General features: G+C 33.0%; 1 protein-coding gene across 1 annotated transcript in view; it reads right to left on the minus strand.

The window, feature by feature from the left end:
- Nucleotides 1-12690, minus strand: part of FAM135B (family with sequence similarity 135 member B) — a 412962-nt gene extending 400272 nt beyond the window's left edge. The window contains exon 1 of the mRNA XM_031947238.1: nt 8498-12690. The gene's annotated coding sequence lies outside the window, so the exon portion shown is untranslated. The remainder of the gene's footprint in view (nt 1-8497) is intronic.
- Nucleotides 12691-17453: the final 4763 nt, after the last annotated feature.

The following is a 17453-nucleotide window of genomic DNA, read 5'->3' on the forward strand; positions in this document are numbered from 1 at the left end:
ACAATCTTTGATATACATATAATTTTGCGATTTATTAAAGATAAAAGAAAATTTGCATTCTAATGAGATGGATGGCATATTTATTTTTTTAATAAATAAATCTTGGTTGAACATTTGATACGTCTTACTGTTGCCAGTTTTCACAACCCCATGTGGGGTTGGAACCCACAGTTTAAGAAGCTTTGCTATAGGTGAGGAAGCTGAGTGGACCACAGGTCTTCTGTTTCCAACTTCAAATACAGAGGTTAACCATAGTTACATTTTTCTGCAGAAAGTCAGTATTAAAACACTTTCCAGGTCATTGCTAGCAGAGAAAGCAAACTGTCCAAGGTAAAAATCAAAAAGCAGAATTATGATCTGAACCTAGGTCACCCGATGAGATAGCCATTTCTAAATTTACCACACCATACCACACTCAAAAGTACTATAATATTGACAGTGGAGAGAAAACAAAACAAATAAATTTTAGAAGCCCCAAAAAACTTAGGACATAGCTAAGATTTATAGCATATTACGTCCTTGTGTTCATTTATAGAACCTCAGATCCTGAGGGAGATCTGAGACATTGAAACCCAACAAGGAATGGCAAAAATGTCTTTTCCTTATGGATATTATATTGCAATTTCACTTTTTTCATTCAGAAGCCTCCCCCTGGAGTCTGTCTGTACCTAAAGAGAAAGGGAGATTCTAATGAAAATATAAGTCATTTCAGCTGTTTCTATATTTAGGCCTAAATTGTACAAGTCACTGGCACAGTTCAGAAAAAGGAAAAAAAAAAAACCTCCTGACAATCCCTAGCACAAAATTAAAAATTTCAGGAAGGGCTAGAAAGTAATCCAGAAGGAAATGATTCAAGTACATTCCAATGTCTTGTCTCCAGGCATTTTTAAAGTCAAAGGATCCACTTTCACTACTTCTAAAGAGCTGTATGTGTGTGTATATATATATATATATATATATATATATATATATATATATATATATACAAATATATGATAATTAATTTTATAAAGAGAATAATCTGGGAAATATTTAACTTTTTTTTTTTGAAAAACGTTTAACTTTGTAAGGAGGAAGGAAAAAGTGTAGGAAGGAAGGAAAAAAAGAAAGATGGAAGGAAGGAAGAAAGGAAGGAAGGAAGGAAGGAAGGAAGGAAGGAAGGAAGGAAGGAAGGAAGGAAGGAAGGAAGGAAGGAAGGAAAGAAGGAAAGAAGGAAAGAAGGAAGGAAAGAGAAAGAAAAAAAGGGAGAAAGAAAGAAAGAAATTAAGAGATTCCATAACTTAAATATAACATAAAACAAGAGACATCAAGAATTACATAGGATATGAAGAATGGATGGTGGATGAATCAGAATTTTTAATAGTAGAGAGATAGTTAAAATTGATGAGATCATGGATCTTTTGACGAATCAAAGCAATTGATGGGTCAAGGGAAAAAATAAATTAGTCAAAATCAGGGAATCATAACCTCCCCCCATGAGACTTCCACATAGCAAATACAAGGAAAGTCTCTGACACCAACTCTCAGACTTCCAGTGCCATGTCTGTCTTGCCTGAAGCAAGTTCAAAAACCTTCAACCAACATACCAGCTCCCTTCCACTTCCACCCAGCTTGAAAGACCAGAGTATAGGACCTCATACTCACAGAGTCACAAAATAATCTCCTGGGAATGATCAAGTAACCTTAAAATCAGAAAAACTCACAACTCATATTAACAGAAAAGAACAGATAAACAAAAAAGGGATAGGCGTATGTTTAAAGACCTACATTTGGATTCAAAAATCAATTTTACAAACACATGTGAGGAGACATGACTAGATTACAACTTATAAATAAAGATCTGGATGTTTTAATGCTTTGAAAATTCAAAATGAGGGAAGCAAAAAAAAAAAAAAACACTACAGCAAAAACAGATAAATAAGTAAATTCCCCAATAGGTAAGTAATCAAAGGTCAGGAACAAATAATTCTTAAAAGGAGATTTGTAAACCATTAACTTGCATAAGAGAGAATGTTCTAATTTACAAATAATTTTTAAAAAGCAAATAAAACCAACCCTGAGGGTTTTTTTCACCTCATGCAGACATATTGGTAAAGATGACAAAAGCTGGGAAAAATCAATATGGAAAATAATATGAAGAAAGTAACTGAAAATTTAATACATTTTGATTCAGATATTCTAATTTTAGCTACATATCTCAGAGGTCAATAACAAAAAATTCAGGCACTTTCATATACATCAAATTATCTATAGAAGCACTTTTTTATGTTAAAAAACAGGATACAAAATGGATGCTCACAGATTTGGAAATGGTTTGGTAAACAGCTGTAGCAAAATATCAGTGCTATTGAGTAAATGTCACTAAATATCAATATTAATACTAGTGCTTTAAGAAAGAATTAATATGATAAATATAGAGAAGAGGGGGAGACTTTTGGAAACTGATCACAAAGTGAAGAAAATTATAATACTAGATATATATGTATATAAATATTTATATACATGTATGCATATATTTATTTTATATAGATAATTCATTTAAAATATAATTTATTTCACATATATTACATATACTATAATAGATGTATATGTTGTATGCAGATACATATATATATATATATATATATATATAGGCATGTACATAAACATACCTACATATGTGTAGATAGAATGCTGCAAAATTATAATGGCCAAACCAGAATCCAAAGAAGAGATATAGTTAGCTAGGCATCTCCTCTACTACTTTACAAAAGTAGTACAGAATAATGAATATGGAATATGGCATATGATGACAGACTTAAAATGTTATTTTTGCTAAACTTTTTTTTCCTTTTTGGGGAGAAGGTGATGGCTTTCTGAGAATGTGAGAGGGGAAGGAAAAGCTGGGAATTGTAGGTGACATAAAATCAAAGATAAATATGTTCATAAAGATATATATGGAGATAGTGATGTATATTTTTTACTCCTAAAGCAATCTTAGGCTACACCAATACAATCATTGTGTCAAGATCAAATGAAATGATGAATTCACTGTGCTCTGCCCTGATCAATCCCATCTAAAATATTATTTGCAATTACAATACATTTTAAGAAGGATATAGAAAGAATAGAATCTAACCAGAGAGGAATGGTAAAAAATAATAAAAATAATAACCAAAAAAACCTAGGAATGATAGAAAGAGGGGAACACACAGAGAAAAAAAGAGACAGTGAGATAGAGACAGAGAACAGAAGCCAAAAGATGAATAGATGGATGGGTAGATAAGTAGATGGAAAGATATCTATGAAAATTCATTGCAGGATGTGGACAAGTTAACATGGGAAAAAGTCCTAATATTAGAGGAGAAGCTTGATTGCTGTCTCCAAGTATCTTAGTTATTGCTATAATGAAAAGAAAGCATTAAGGATCAATAGACATCCTGTCTGGATGTAGATGGCAAAACTAGGAGCAAAGGATAGAAGTTTCAAAGAGATAGATTTAGGCCAGATGTAAAGGAGAAAAATATAACAATCAATACTACCTAAATTTAGAATGGGTTTTATAGGGAAGTCATTGGTTCCCCATCATATTCAGCCAAATGCTTAGATGACAACTGTCAGAAACTCACAGAACTCAAAGAACAACTCACAGAAAGTGAGATGTGCACTGAATGTCACTAGCAGCATCCAGGTTGAATTTGACCTCTAAAGCCCCTTTCAGCATTTACTATAAATCTACAGACAGTTGAATACAATGAAAGGTTTTGTTTTAGGTATAGTTTAAGGAATTTAGTTTTAGACCCAGAACAAAATATTTTCAAATGTACAACACACCTGCTGAAAAGTTCACTCTGGGATGTGAGAATAAGGGACTATTCATCAATAGGCCACCAGCAGAGAAATGTATCTCCCAATAATTTTTTTTCCTCCTGGTGGGTAAAGGGAAATTTTATAAAACATTTTAAGTTTCTGCCTGAGGCTTCCCTGGTTCTTTGCCAGTGTTCTGAAACACCATTTCTACCACTTGGAAATGGTCCAGGAGAAAGCTAACTTTAGTCCCTAGATCTATCACCTAAGCTCCAATGATTCCTAAAGCACAACTCAGACACACACTGACACTTTCCAAGCTACTGAGATAGCCTAAGCAGCACATTGGGTTCAAAGATATGTGCTTATCTAGCTCAAAATTACTCATATCTCTTTCTCTGCTGCTACTGCCTTGGGATGCCCTTAATTATTAGCGCTTACTTGACTTATTCCTTTCTATCCCTAGGTTCCACAACCTTTGAACCATTAAGGTTTACTATGGTTATTATCAAGAGGATAGAAAAGATATAGTTGTTTCATTAGAATTATATTGCTTAGGAATCCCCAATCAGAAACACCAAAATTTCAAAAGAAAGGAATTATAAACTAGATATGAAGTAATTGTAGCTGAAAAACCACAACATATAAACACATTATGAATTATTTTTGGAGAACTTTAATATTTCATTAATATTCCTGATTCTGTGTCTTTAATACTATCAATCAACTCCAAATCCCTGCCTTTATGAGCTCACAGTCTTATGACTCAAGTCACTGGATCATAGAGTATAAGGTTTTGCAGAGATCAGTTGAGTCTAATCCCCAATTTTAGAAATGAGGAAATTGAAGATGAAGTGTCTTGTCCAATGTCACAGAGATAGTAAGCATCAGAGATTACATTTGAATTTGGACTCTAACTGGAAAACAAAGATTCTTTCCTAATCCACAGCAGTAATTTAGTGAAATCCATTCATTCTACTTTATCACTCAAAGGTAAGGAAGAACAATAAGAAAATTTAGGTTAAGAAAAAGACAAGCCATCTGTACTGAACAGAGCCATAACCTGGATTCTCACTTTGGACTATTCTTCTCATCTCATAGCTTGCTCAGGGCAGGGACCCATGTCCAGTCAACCAGCTCAACACTTTGAGGGTGTGACTGTCCATCATTCCAGCACTGGACTTCTATGAAGCTGTAAAAGAAGGAGAGCTTGATAAGAGCAGAAATATGCAAAGGTAAAAAAAGAATACAGAAGAAAAGCTGAAATGCCAAAAATTCGAAGTCTAAACAAACATATAAAGTGTCTATCATAAAAACAGAAGAAAGAAGAAATAATACCATAAACAGAAGTCAGGGAACTTTGAATAAATGTAATAGGAAGGAATATCATCTACTTTATTTTCCTCAAGAAAGACAGAATCCTATGGATTCCTCAGAGATCTTAAAAGCACAAGAAGAAATTGGGGATAGATGAAAGAGAGAAGTTATAGGACTCAGTGCAGAATTATAAAACAGAGATCAGATCAGGACTGAGGGAAAGAAGAACAGATGATAGTCTTTCTAAAAAACTTTAAGCACTTGAGAGAGAATAACACATCTGGTACACAAAAATTCTGGTGCAGGAAAATTTGGCAGAAGAGAAGCAAACATTAGTGATATTTAAAGAACACATTAAACATACTAGGTAGCTCAACAGATAGAGCACTGGATTTAGAATCAGGAAGACTCATTTTCATGGATTCAAATCTAGCCTCATTTCCTCATGTTTAAAACTAGAGAAATAAATGGCAAAACGTTCCAATGTCTTTTCCAAAAAACCTCCAAATGGGGGTCAGAAAGAGTCAGACATGAGTGAAACAAGTAAACAACTACAACAATAAAAACAAAAAAATGAAATAAACATAATTTAAAGAAACAAACTTCCAATGTAGGTTGGAAGCTTTAGTTGACATTCATAGATCTAGCAGAAGAACATGACAAATGAAAAAGAAACTCCATTATTATATTGTAGGAAATAACTAAAAGAAAAGAAAGCTGAACAGCTAAACTTTGATTTATGAAAAAATTCAGGGATCACTTCCAGAAAAAATAATTTTTTTTAAAACCCTACTCTTCAAAATTCCAGGGAATACAGTAGTTAAATTTCACAATTTCAATAACAAATAACTTTTTTTTTCCCAGAAGGACTTTCAAATATAAAGACCAATTTGAATATCATTAACTTATTTTGCATTCATAAAGGATTTAAAAATGAATAGAAGGAATGCTATATTAAAAAAGCCAAAGATTCTAATCTGAAACTCAACATAACGGGAAAAGGTAGAAAGACAAAAGGAAATAATAATTAATAATAATAAAGCATTTACATAGCATCTTAAAATTTGAAAAAAAGTTCACAATTATTATCCTCTTTTATCTTCATAATACTTCCAATAAATAGATGGTATTATTCTTGTGTTATGGAATAGGATCCTGAGGCAATAATGATAAATGACCTGCCCAGAATTACACAATAAGTCTCTAAAGTCAAATATGAATTTAGGTTTTCCTGATTCCAGGTCCAGCATTGTATCTGCTTTACTGTATGTGGAATTAGGATTAGAGAGGTAGGAAGGAATATGTCCTAAACACTATTATATACAGTCACTGTGTTAAGGATTAAAAATACAAATCCTACCAAGAAAGATAATCTCTGCCCTGTAATTCCAGGAAAATAATAAAATAAAAAAGACAAATTTTCAATGAAGGAGAGGTACTTCTCTCCTTCAGGCACAATAATAAATACAATAATAAACAGCAGCAAGTGAATTGTTGAATTTTTACCGTCTTCAAACTACAGAAGCACAAGAAAGATTTTTTTTAAAAATAAGTATAATTATCAAGAAAAAACAAAGTAATGGTCAATCCTCATATGCTTTTTAGTTTTTTTTTCTTTTTAAGAGAAAGGTTGTACTATGGTTTGCACAAAAGAGTAAAGGAGGATCACAAAGGTACAATTTTTAAAAAAGATCTATATGGTTACAGATTCAAAAAGAATTTGAAGAATCAGAAAAAGGGAAGACTGAATGAAATAAAAGAGTAGACATTTATGAAAGTAAAAATGGGAGGAGGAGAGTTGGGGGAAGCTATAGTGGGTGATGAACCCCTACCAAGTCCATAGATGAATAGTGAGAGGATACTAATTGCTGGTTTTTCAATAAAAGGTGTGGCTATAAAAGTTGTTAAACAAAGATTCTTCTGATTTCAAGTCCTCCATATAATCTTGCCCCTCATGACATACCCAAAGAAAGAACATAATAGACAAGGCATGAGTAAGCCCCCTTGATCCTTGTCTTACCACAGAGGAGATCACACAAAGCCATTTTCATCACTCCCTGAAGCCAAGCTGTCAAATATAACAATAACTCACCCTTAAGAGCTGCTCTTGCTTTTCCACCAAGTATCTTTAAAAGCCCATGCAACAATAACCTATTCATCTACCTGCCAACAAAGGGCTAACCTTTCCAACACCTTGGGGAATGCATCATTTGTGAATTACAGAGAGCTAAAGCAGAAATTCATTATGCATTCTTCAAGCATTCATTCCTATATTCATTTATTAATTAATGAGTATTTAGCAAGTACCTATGGAATACTGAGTCCAGTGCTGCATCTTATAGCAAGAGATATAATTTTTAATTAAGGTAAAACTTCTGCTTTCATAGACCTTGCAGCAGAGTAAGAGGAAAAGACAGAAACAGGTAACTTAATACATAAACACACACACACACACACACACACACACACACACACGATAAGGAATTAAGTACTTTGTCCATGGCCATAGCATTTGTTCGAATTTAAAAGACAGATTGGAACCCCCCAATTAAGAAAGAAATGTGTCATAATCATTGTGCTCTACCATCTGAAGTCTGTTAAGAGGTAGAGGGTTTAGATGTGTTCCATGTGGATTCATAGAGCAGTGCTCAAGGGTAGAATTTGTAGACTGGCTTCCGTATTTGGCTTCCATATTCATTTCCTTCTAGCTGTCCTCCTTGGACTAGGTTCCACAATCATACTCCCAGGAAACTTTTCACTGGGAATCTCATCATCCTCAGAGATTATATCAGCTCTGGTACATACCTGTTTTCAATACCCTACCTCTGTCCTTCTTGGGTGGATTCAAGAACCCCCTACCAAAGTCTTCATTTAAAAGATTTCAACAGCTAACCTATACTTTATTTCCTACCAGTTATACTCCTTGTACTAGACTAATCCTATCCTGATAATCTTTTCCCCTCTCTACCCAACCCATTGTCAGCTTTTTTTGTGTGTCTTTTTGATTATATTTATTTGATTATAAGCTCCTTGAGGAAAGGAACTAACTTTCTTCTTTGTGTTCCTAGTGCTTAGCATAGTTCCTGACATATAGACATTGAACAAATATTTACTGACTGTGGAAAAAAACATAAACAAAACAAATGTACAAATGGATCTATCCAATTCCAAATGTGACATGAGCAGGACTAAATGCCTAGTTACTTCTAGATAAGTCTATAATTCTATGCAATTGGATCAGGCCAAATTAATCTCGATGAAAATATGTTACTTTTTCAAAGATGCTAAGCTCAACAACTATAAAAACGACAACACCCAAAAAAAAATCCCCTCAAAACCGAAAATGGCTTAGTTAGAATCATAAGCAAATTCCCTTAGTAGTAAAATCACTAACCCACAATGAATCCCAAGGCCAGAATTATAGAGCTTAGCTGCAGAGAGATTCTGTGACCTCCTTGGCCTGTAACTTCAGTGAAGTCCATCTCCAAGTAGGTGAAGGCATGATTGGAATGGTCATTGTGTAAATGAACTACTCCAATTGGCCTAGCCAAAAATTCCAAATGGAATGGTTAGAGCTCTGGACATCAGAAGGCCATTGGTTGTGTCATTTGTTCCATCCACCTGCCATTTATTAAGTTTCATTTCATCTGGAAGAAAAAAATAAAATGGTACTGACACTACTTATTTTATGGCTCACACTTCAAAACTTCTGATGCTTTATAAGTGTGGGATTTCCCTTCACTGGGTAGTGTAAGTTACTATCCATTCATGCCTTCTTCATATTCACATACAATTGTTGTCCATGACAATTAATTAATTCTTCAGAGAAACTATTCTACATAACTATATATTTTTTCTACTCACTACATGATGACCATCCATCTCAGTTAGTTGATAGAACAATAATACCTGAGTCCAAATCTCACTTCAGCTATGTGATTCTTCATGTATATCACAGTTTTTTCAATTATAAAATGGAGATAATAATAGCACCTACTATCCAGAATTATTATGAGCATAAAATGATATATTTATAAACTTTAATTGTTCAGTCACGTCAGGATCTTCAAGGCCCTTTGGACCACCTGTCCACAGGATTTTCTTGTCAGGATACTTAAGTGGTTTGCCATTTCCTTCTTTGGTCTTATACAGACAAGGATTAAGTTATTTGCCCAGAGTCACAGGTAGTAAATCTCTGAGGACATATTTGAACTCTAGTCTTTCTCATCTGCATTCTCCTATCTACTGAGTCACCTTAAAGCACTCTATAAATTATATCCATTACCAAGTATGATTATTATTATTCTTTGGACATGCATTCAAAAAACACATTTATCAAGGTGCTGTAGTGTGCTGTCTGTAGTGTTTGACAGTCAATATGATCAACACTGGGAATATTAAATACTTATTACCTTCAGTTTACTTATAGCTAACTTACCTATAAACTACCTGCCTGTAGCTTATGTTCTATAAGATAATACAATCTGCCACCAAATAAGTATATGCTATTTGATTTGAGGAAGAAGGCACTAACTGGAGGATGTGAATTTTGAACAATGGCTGGTAGTTAAATGGATTCTTGAAGAAAGAAAAGTATTATGACAGATAAAGGTGAAGAAGAAATATGTTGTAACCATAGGGGTCAGATTCTGTAAATACAAAGAGGATGAAGATAGCATATGGAATTCAGAAAACAACCAGCTATCCAGCTGGGCTGAAACAGAGATGCACATAAAATTAACAATGCCTTTTCAGTCACTTCTTATGCAAGAGTTATGATTGGCAAAATGTTATTTACACCTTTCTTTTATGTTTTCATTATCCTTTGAGTCACCTACATTTATACTTCTCTGTTTCTATGTATGAGCTATTTCCCTGTGTCTAGATCGTACTCTCTCTTCACTTCAGCACCTTATAATCAAAAAGTTCTTTCATAATTGCCATCTCCAATTGTTAGTGTCCATATACCCAGAATCACTTGGATTTACTTTATAGATATTTGCTTTACTAAAGATAGTCTCTATGTACATGCTATTTCCCTCCTAATATAAGTCAGCAAACATGGGTCACTTTGCAGTGGTCATTTTCCATGCTTTAAATGCAGGGGTTTATTTTGAGTTTTGTATCCTGAGAATCAAATATTTTATACAGTAAGATATTATACAGTGCTTGACACATGATAAACATGTAATAAGTTAAATTAATAGATGAATTCTCCTAAGATTATGATGGTTCATAATTTGCATTTAAATGGATTCATTAGAAATGTTTAGAGTCAAAACAAAACAAAACAAGGATGATCTTACCCCTAAAGAGTAGAATTGTCAAATTATCAATTGTCAAATTGTCAATTATTTAAACAGTCAAAGGATATAAACAAATACTTCTCCAAAGATTTGAAAAGTATTAACAAGTTAATGAAATTATGCTTCAGAACTCTGTGGGAATCATTAATGTTAGAGGGGTAGTAGAAAAACTAACGTAACACTGATGAAATGGTGAAGTAATTTGCAACAATTCAAACAAAATTACTAAAATGTCTATAACTTTGTTTCAAACCTTCCAGCTTTTGGCATACAATTAAATGAATTCTCATAGATTGGGGAAATGTTAAGAAAAATGTAGTACATGGATTTAAAGGAACATGTAACAAATCATGAAAATGGTGAATACAGAAAAATATGGGAATAAATACAAACTAGTACAAAGTGAAGTAAATGGAATCAGGAAATATACATGACTACAATAACATAAAGACCACAAGATAGCTATGGAAAATGAATGCAATGATAACAAAACAAACAAGTTTGACCTCAAAGCAGAGATGTGAAAGGACTTTCCTCATATACACCTTTGTATAAATAAGGAACTATGGGTATAAGAAACTACTTTTAATGACAGAGTTCTTTCAAAATGTTTGTTTTTCTTGCTCATTTTAACTCTCTATCATAACGGGTAGTTCTCCTGGAAGAGGATAATAAGAGGGATGTAATAAAATATATTTCAATTCTTGTTGTGCTTTTCATTTATGATATTGTGATTATGCATATTGTTTTCCTAATTCCATTTAATTCACTTTGTACCCCCCTCATATCTCTTCCTATTCTTTTCTGTATTCATCACGTGCATAATTTATTACATATTCCTTTAAATTCATGTGGTAAATTGTTCTTAACTTCAGTTTCTTTGCTACTACAAAATATGCTATAGTAAATGCTATGATGTATATATCAGAAATTTCTTTTTTGTCTTTGACCACCTTGGTTTGTACACCAAATAGTGGAATCTTTGGATCAAAGTTATAGACATTTTTGTAATTATCTTTGAATTACAAATTGATTCACCATTCCATCAATAATGGATTAGTCTGTCCATAATCCCTAACATTGATGATTTTTGTTGTCATGCTATTTTGTTCTATGTAAGGCAAAAACCTTAGTTAATTTTTCTTATATTTCTCTTATCCTTAGAGTTCTCCAGCAGAATTTCATCATCTTGTTAAAACTTCCTCAATTTTTTGAGAACTATTTATTTATAAGAGGAAAATATTAAAACAAAAAAAAACTAAAGAAAAATCCATTTAAAATATACTTTGTGACAACAAATTTCTTAACTGATTTTAGCTGTAGCTCACTGACTTTCTGTAGTTCCTAGCCAAAAGCCATATATTCATGGGCCAATTCAATGGGCTATCCATCACACTGCATTGCAATCAATTAATCAACAAGCACTTACTAAGCATCTATTATGTTTCAGTCACTGTGTTAGGTGCTAGAAATTCAGAAGTGAAATAAATTTTATTGGGAGTAACAATAGGTATATATATCAAATTTTATAATAATTATAAAGAACTTAACATAGTATCTGGCAATACTAAGCACTGGATAAATGCCAGTTATTATTAGCTATTATTATATATGAGTAATTATAAAACAGATACAAGGTGAATAGGGGAAGAGAGGCTGGCTTCTATTTGGCAAATCAAATCAAGAAAAACCACATAGGAGGCTTGACCTCAAGTTAACTATTGAAGGAAAACATGGAAACTAAAGGTTTGAGGTGAGGAATGAATGTTTTCAAGGTATGGGGAATGATCACGGCAAAGTGGGTCTTGTCACTGTCTATCTGCAGCATCCTCCCAAGACCAAGATACTAACAGCACTATTCAAAGGTTTGCCAATCAGACTACATATTTTAAATTGAATGATTTGTTTTTCATTCACTTTTTCCCCTTATGTATGAATGATTAGGAATTATTGGCCCTAAGGACTGGGCATTAAACAATTTAAAAAATACAAAGATCTTTACCACAACTGTGTCAGGAAATAAGACTGAGTTAACTTTATGGACAGTAGATCTTTTTTATTGTGTGTCCTTGAGTTCCTTCAGTGGAGAAAGTAGATTTGTGGCATATACACTAAAATGTGGTGGGAAAAGCATCAATCTTGGGAATCAGAAGACTTAAACTGAGTCCTGACTCTGCAAATCCTAGTTCTGTGACCTTCAGCAAGTTTCACTAAACACACCTTAGATTACCTATATGGCAGTCTTGTTTGTGAGTAAAAAGCTATATGCAAATATTAAGCAAACATGAGATATTCTATTTCTTAGTATAGTCACAACTGACATTTATATAGTAATTTAAGCTTTACAAAGTGTTTTCAAACATTATCTCATTTGATCCTCACGATGACCCTGTAAGGTAGACAATATAGGTGCTAATATCCCTATTTTACAATTGAAGAAACTGAGCCCCCAGAATAAAGTCAATTGAACCACATAGCTAATACGTGTTAGAAGTAAAATGAAGACTTCAGGATCCTATCCATTACAGCACCAAGCTTCACCTATGTCATTGACTCCTTAGCATTGAGTAAAGTATATTGTGTATGAGCTTAATAAATATATAGTAAAGGTTGATCCTAACCTCATGTTCTATAATAACGGTAAGGTCTCTTTCTTAGCCTTCCAAAAGCTTCATGAGATTTCTCTCTAGCCATTACATTTGTACAGAAATTTTCTCAAGATTTTTCAAATTTTGTTTATTTGCATTGCCCTGTTTGATGTTTACAACAACCTAGGTGGGGAGGGCAGGATTACTATTCCCATTTGACAGATGATAATTTTGAGTCAGAGTGGTGAAGTGATAAGCCTATGGTCATAGAATAGGTAAATGGCACTTCTGAGGATTGTTAGGAAAATCTAATGAGATTTTTTTTTTCAAATTTTGTTCATTTGCATTGCCCTGTTTGATGTTTACAACAACCTAGGTGGGGAGAGCAGGATTACTATTCCCATTTGACAGATGATAATTTTGATATCAGAGTGGTGAAGTGATAAGCCTATGGTCATAGAATAGGTAAGTGGCACTTGTCACTTGTAAGATTGTTAGGAAAATCTAATGAGATAATGAATAGGAAAGTGTCAAGGAAACTGAAAAGTATGGACACATAAAGAACTATAATGACATCAATTGTACTGTACTGTACTAAAGGATATAGAAGTCATTAAGAAAATAAGACTACACAGAACCAGGAGATCATTATACACTTCAACAACAAAATAATGATCAATTCTAATGGATGTAGCTCTTTTCAACAATGAGAGAATCCAAATCAGTTCCAATTGAACAGTAATGAACAGAACCAGCTACACCCAGAGAAAGAACACTGGGAAATGAGTGTGGACCACAACATAACATTTCCACTCTTTCTGTTACTGTTTGATTGCATTTTCGTTTTTTTTCTCCTCAGATTATTTTTATCTTCTTTCTAAATACATCTTTCTTGTGCAACAAGATAACTGTATAAATATGTATGCATATATTGTATTTAACATATACTTCCACATATTTAACATGTATGGGACTACTTGCCATCTAGGGGAGGGGGTAGAGGGAAGGAGGGGAAAAGTTGAAACAGAACTTTTTGCAAGGATCAATGTTGAAAAATTACCCATGCATAGGTTTTATATATAGAAAGCGATAATAAAAAATATATAATTAAAAAAAAAACTAATATTATGCCAAATGTCAATCTATTCCTCACAACTCACACATACATTTACCTTAAAAAACACTGGCCTGACCTAACATAGCATTCTGCTCCCCTACTCAGATGTCAGTTGAACTAGGTATTTTCCCCCTCCTTCAAGAATGTTCTTTTTTACATGGGACCTGTAAATGTCTCTAATCATCAGCAGCTGTGAGCCCTATCCTTACAGAACCCAATTCAACCCTTTCACATTTTAATACATGAAAAAATGGAAACCAGGGAAGGGAAGGGATTTGTTTAAAGTAATTCAATTAGTAAATGACAGATCAGTTCTGGGGACTGAGGTCTTCTGGTGTCAAATGAAATGTTCTTTCCTTAGAATTGCAGAAATAATGATGGTGTATAATGATTCCCCAACTATAATTATATAGTTATGTGAAGTTAATCATGATGTGTGTGGTGGGGTAAGAAACAATAACACGATGTCTTAACCCTTAAGCATTAGTTGTCTGATTGGAATATAATATAATATATGTATACAAATATGTAAAAGTCTTGTCCCATTATATAGAATAACATTATTTTATTGTATTAAAAAAATAAAATAATGCTACAATGCAGTTATTCCTTCCAAATTGCAGGGGTTAAGGATGTGGAGCCTCCATAATCTGGAAAATCTCCATAAAATTTTTGGACCTCTCTTTAAACCAGAGAAGTCTGATTATTTTCTTTTTTTATAGGGTATTTACAGTACCTTATTATAAAAATATTTTAAAACAGAGAAATGTTAGGTTAATAGGAAAATACAATAATTTTAAAATAAATTAAAATAGGAAGAAGTAGATGATGATGATGATGATGATGATGATAAGTAGCTTGCAGTACGTAAAAAAAAATCAGTTACCAAAACAACAAGACTTGCATTCAATTTCTGGGAAAGTTGCTAAACCTCTCAGTATAGACAAATCTATAAATCTTTTAGTTATAGAAGTGCCAGCATTATTGATAAAGAGTATTTCCTCAATCAAGAGCTCCTGGTATCAATGAAATCATAGGTATAATCCCTATTCCTATTCCATTTTTATTATTGTTGTTGTTGTGTTATTATTGTTTGTAGGTGATGGAAAAAGTTAAACATGTGAAGAACTTCCATGTGGAAATTCTTTCCCCTACTGCATGCAGCATCTTGTAACTCATAGAGATTGGTGTGGAACACTGAGCAGAGAATGATTTGCTATCATGTATCCAAGCCAGGAACTGAAGTTAGATCTTTATGACATGAAGACTATCCCTTTGTCTTTTATTCCAGGTTGCAATAATCAGCCAATGATCAGGAGAAAAATAACATAAGGTAGATCTCTTCACAACAGAAATGATTTCTCTCACCTTCAAAAATCACCTCCCTCGCTCCCTCCCTCCCTGGCATTTGAGGAAAGTTCCAATTTCTTAGTAGAAAAACAAAGTAGCTGACTAATTCCCCTGACACCTCTGGATTAGTAATTAGGTTTCAGAAATTATTCCACTCATTTCTTAATAGCAAATTTATATGATGGTAGTGAGGGCAGCTTTTCTATTAATGACTATGTGTTTACCATGAGCCAACACACAAATCCAAAATTAAGATGATCTGTCAGGGACAACATTTCTTTAGCAATCTTAGGATTACTCAAGACTTTCCTTACAGTGACCCTGTGGGAAAGCTTCAAGTATTATTCTTTTCCTCCCTTGTTTCATGCCCAGTAACTAGGATATACAGATTCCATTTATGCAGAATTTGTCTTTCCTTTGTTTCCCAATGACATTAATCTAGTCCAAGATCCTTTATCTCACTTATCTAGACTATTATAATAACTTCATTATAAGTCCTCCAGATCCATTTAGAGTTTACTCCAAATATCACCTCCTCCAAACAATTTTCCCTGATCTCCCCAATGGAGAATAGACTTCTAATTTCCGACTCTTTTATAACTCTAATATATTTACTATATTATAGAAACTTGTATTGGTATCTTATTCTCCTATCAAAACTTAGTTAATTGAGGGTAAAGAACATGCCTTATTGAAGCTTTGAATTTTTCACAGCATTTATATTATAAAGACTTACTCAATTCTTCTTAGATTATATATATTTAGAGATATTATGGTATAGTGGATAAGTCACATCTTCTCAGTGTTCTAGGTAAGTGGTGTCAAACCACTGAGTTATATCTAAGGATCCTTGAAGGCCCTTATTGATATAGCTTTAAAATGTAATGTCATCTCTATTTTCTTGTACTTTTATTTTGTTAAATATCACCTAATTATATTTTAATCTATACTATTCTGTGTGTTTTTTCCCACTGATTTCACCAAACAAATGGACCAATAACACAAAAATGGTTTTAAGAAGACCTATATTAGAAGGCAGTGACAATTCTTAGTGGTGGGAGCTTCTCCATCTAAGAATTCTCTATACCAAATAAAATCAAAGGCCTACTCCTTATCTCTATTTTTATGATTATAGAGTGGCAGAATAGTTTAAATCCAAGTTTTCTAACTCCCAATTGAATTGATGTTTTCACTATACTAGACATTCGCTCAGGTATTATGATTAAGTAATATTTTGGCCAAGGTCAATTAAGGTTGATTACTGGGTCAATGTACAATCATGCCTAAGTTCTAACACATGCTTGTTTTTGTCATTCGAATTAAATTCTTTTAAAGTGCATTATTATTATTTTTTAATTGAAAAACATTAATTTCCTTAGTATAAATGCCCATCCTCTGAGAGTTGCCCCTAATTTCCATATTTTTTGTGAGATATATATATATATATATATATATATATATATATATATATATGTCTTATTCATATATAGTTTTTTGCATTTGGTCCTCTAATAGATTGAGTTTTTGCCTTTCTTTGTAGCCCTAGTACATTGTCTTAAATATAGTAGGCACTCAATAAATGCTAGTTGATTGATTTCCTCTCTCTCCCAGTATCCTCTACTGAAAACAAAAACAAAACCCTTATAAGACACATGCATTTTCAAACAAATTCCCATATTGACTCTAAAGGCTCACAGTTCACTAGTGCTTTAAATTTAAGAAGACACATCCCTCACAAAAGCCCTGAAAGGTGATTTATACAAATGAAATTACTAGAGGAAAACCAGATTTGAATGTGAAAAATGAAGGAGTTGGAAAATATTGTTTTTCTTCTCTCCAGATTGTAGCTGATTAAATAAGATTCAGAGAAATCAAATGACTTGCCCAAAGTTGTATCGTTAATGTTGGATATGGGAATTCTTAACCCAAGTTTTATACTCTTTTTCTCTATTATGCTTCCAATCTCCTCCAGGTGTACTTGAAGATTTT

Source organism: Sarcophilus harrisii, chromosome 1 (genome assembly GCF_902635505.1).
Source record: "Sarcophilus harrisii chromosome 1, mSarHar1.11, whole genome shotgun sequence".
NCBI classification, from domain to species: domain Eukaryota; kingdom Metazoa; phylum Chordata; class Mammalia; order Dasyuromorphia; family Dasyuridae; genus Sarcophilus; species Sarcophilus harrisii.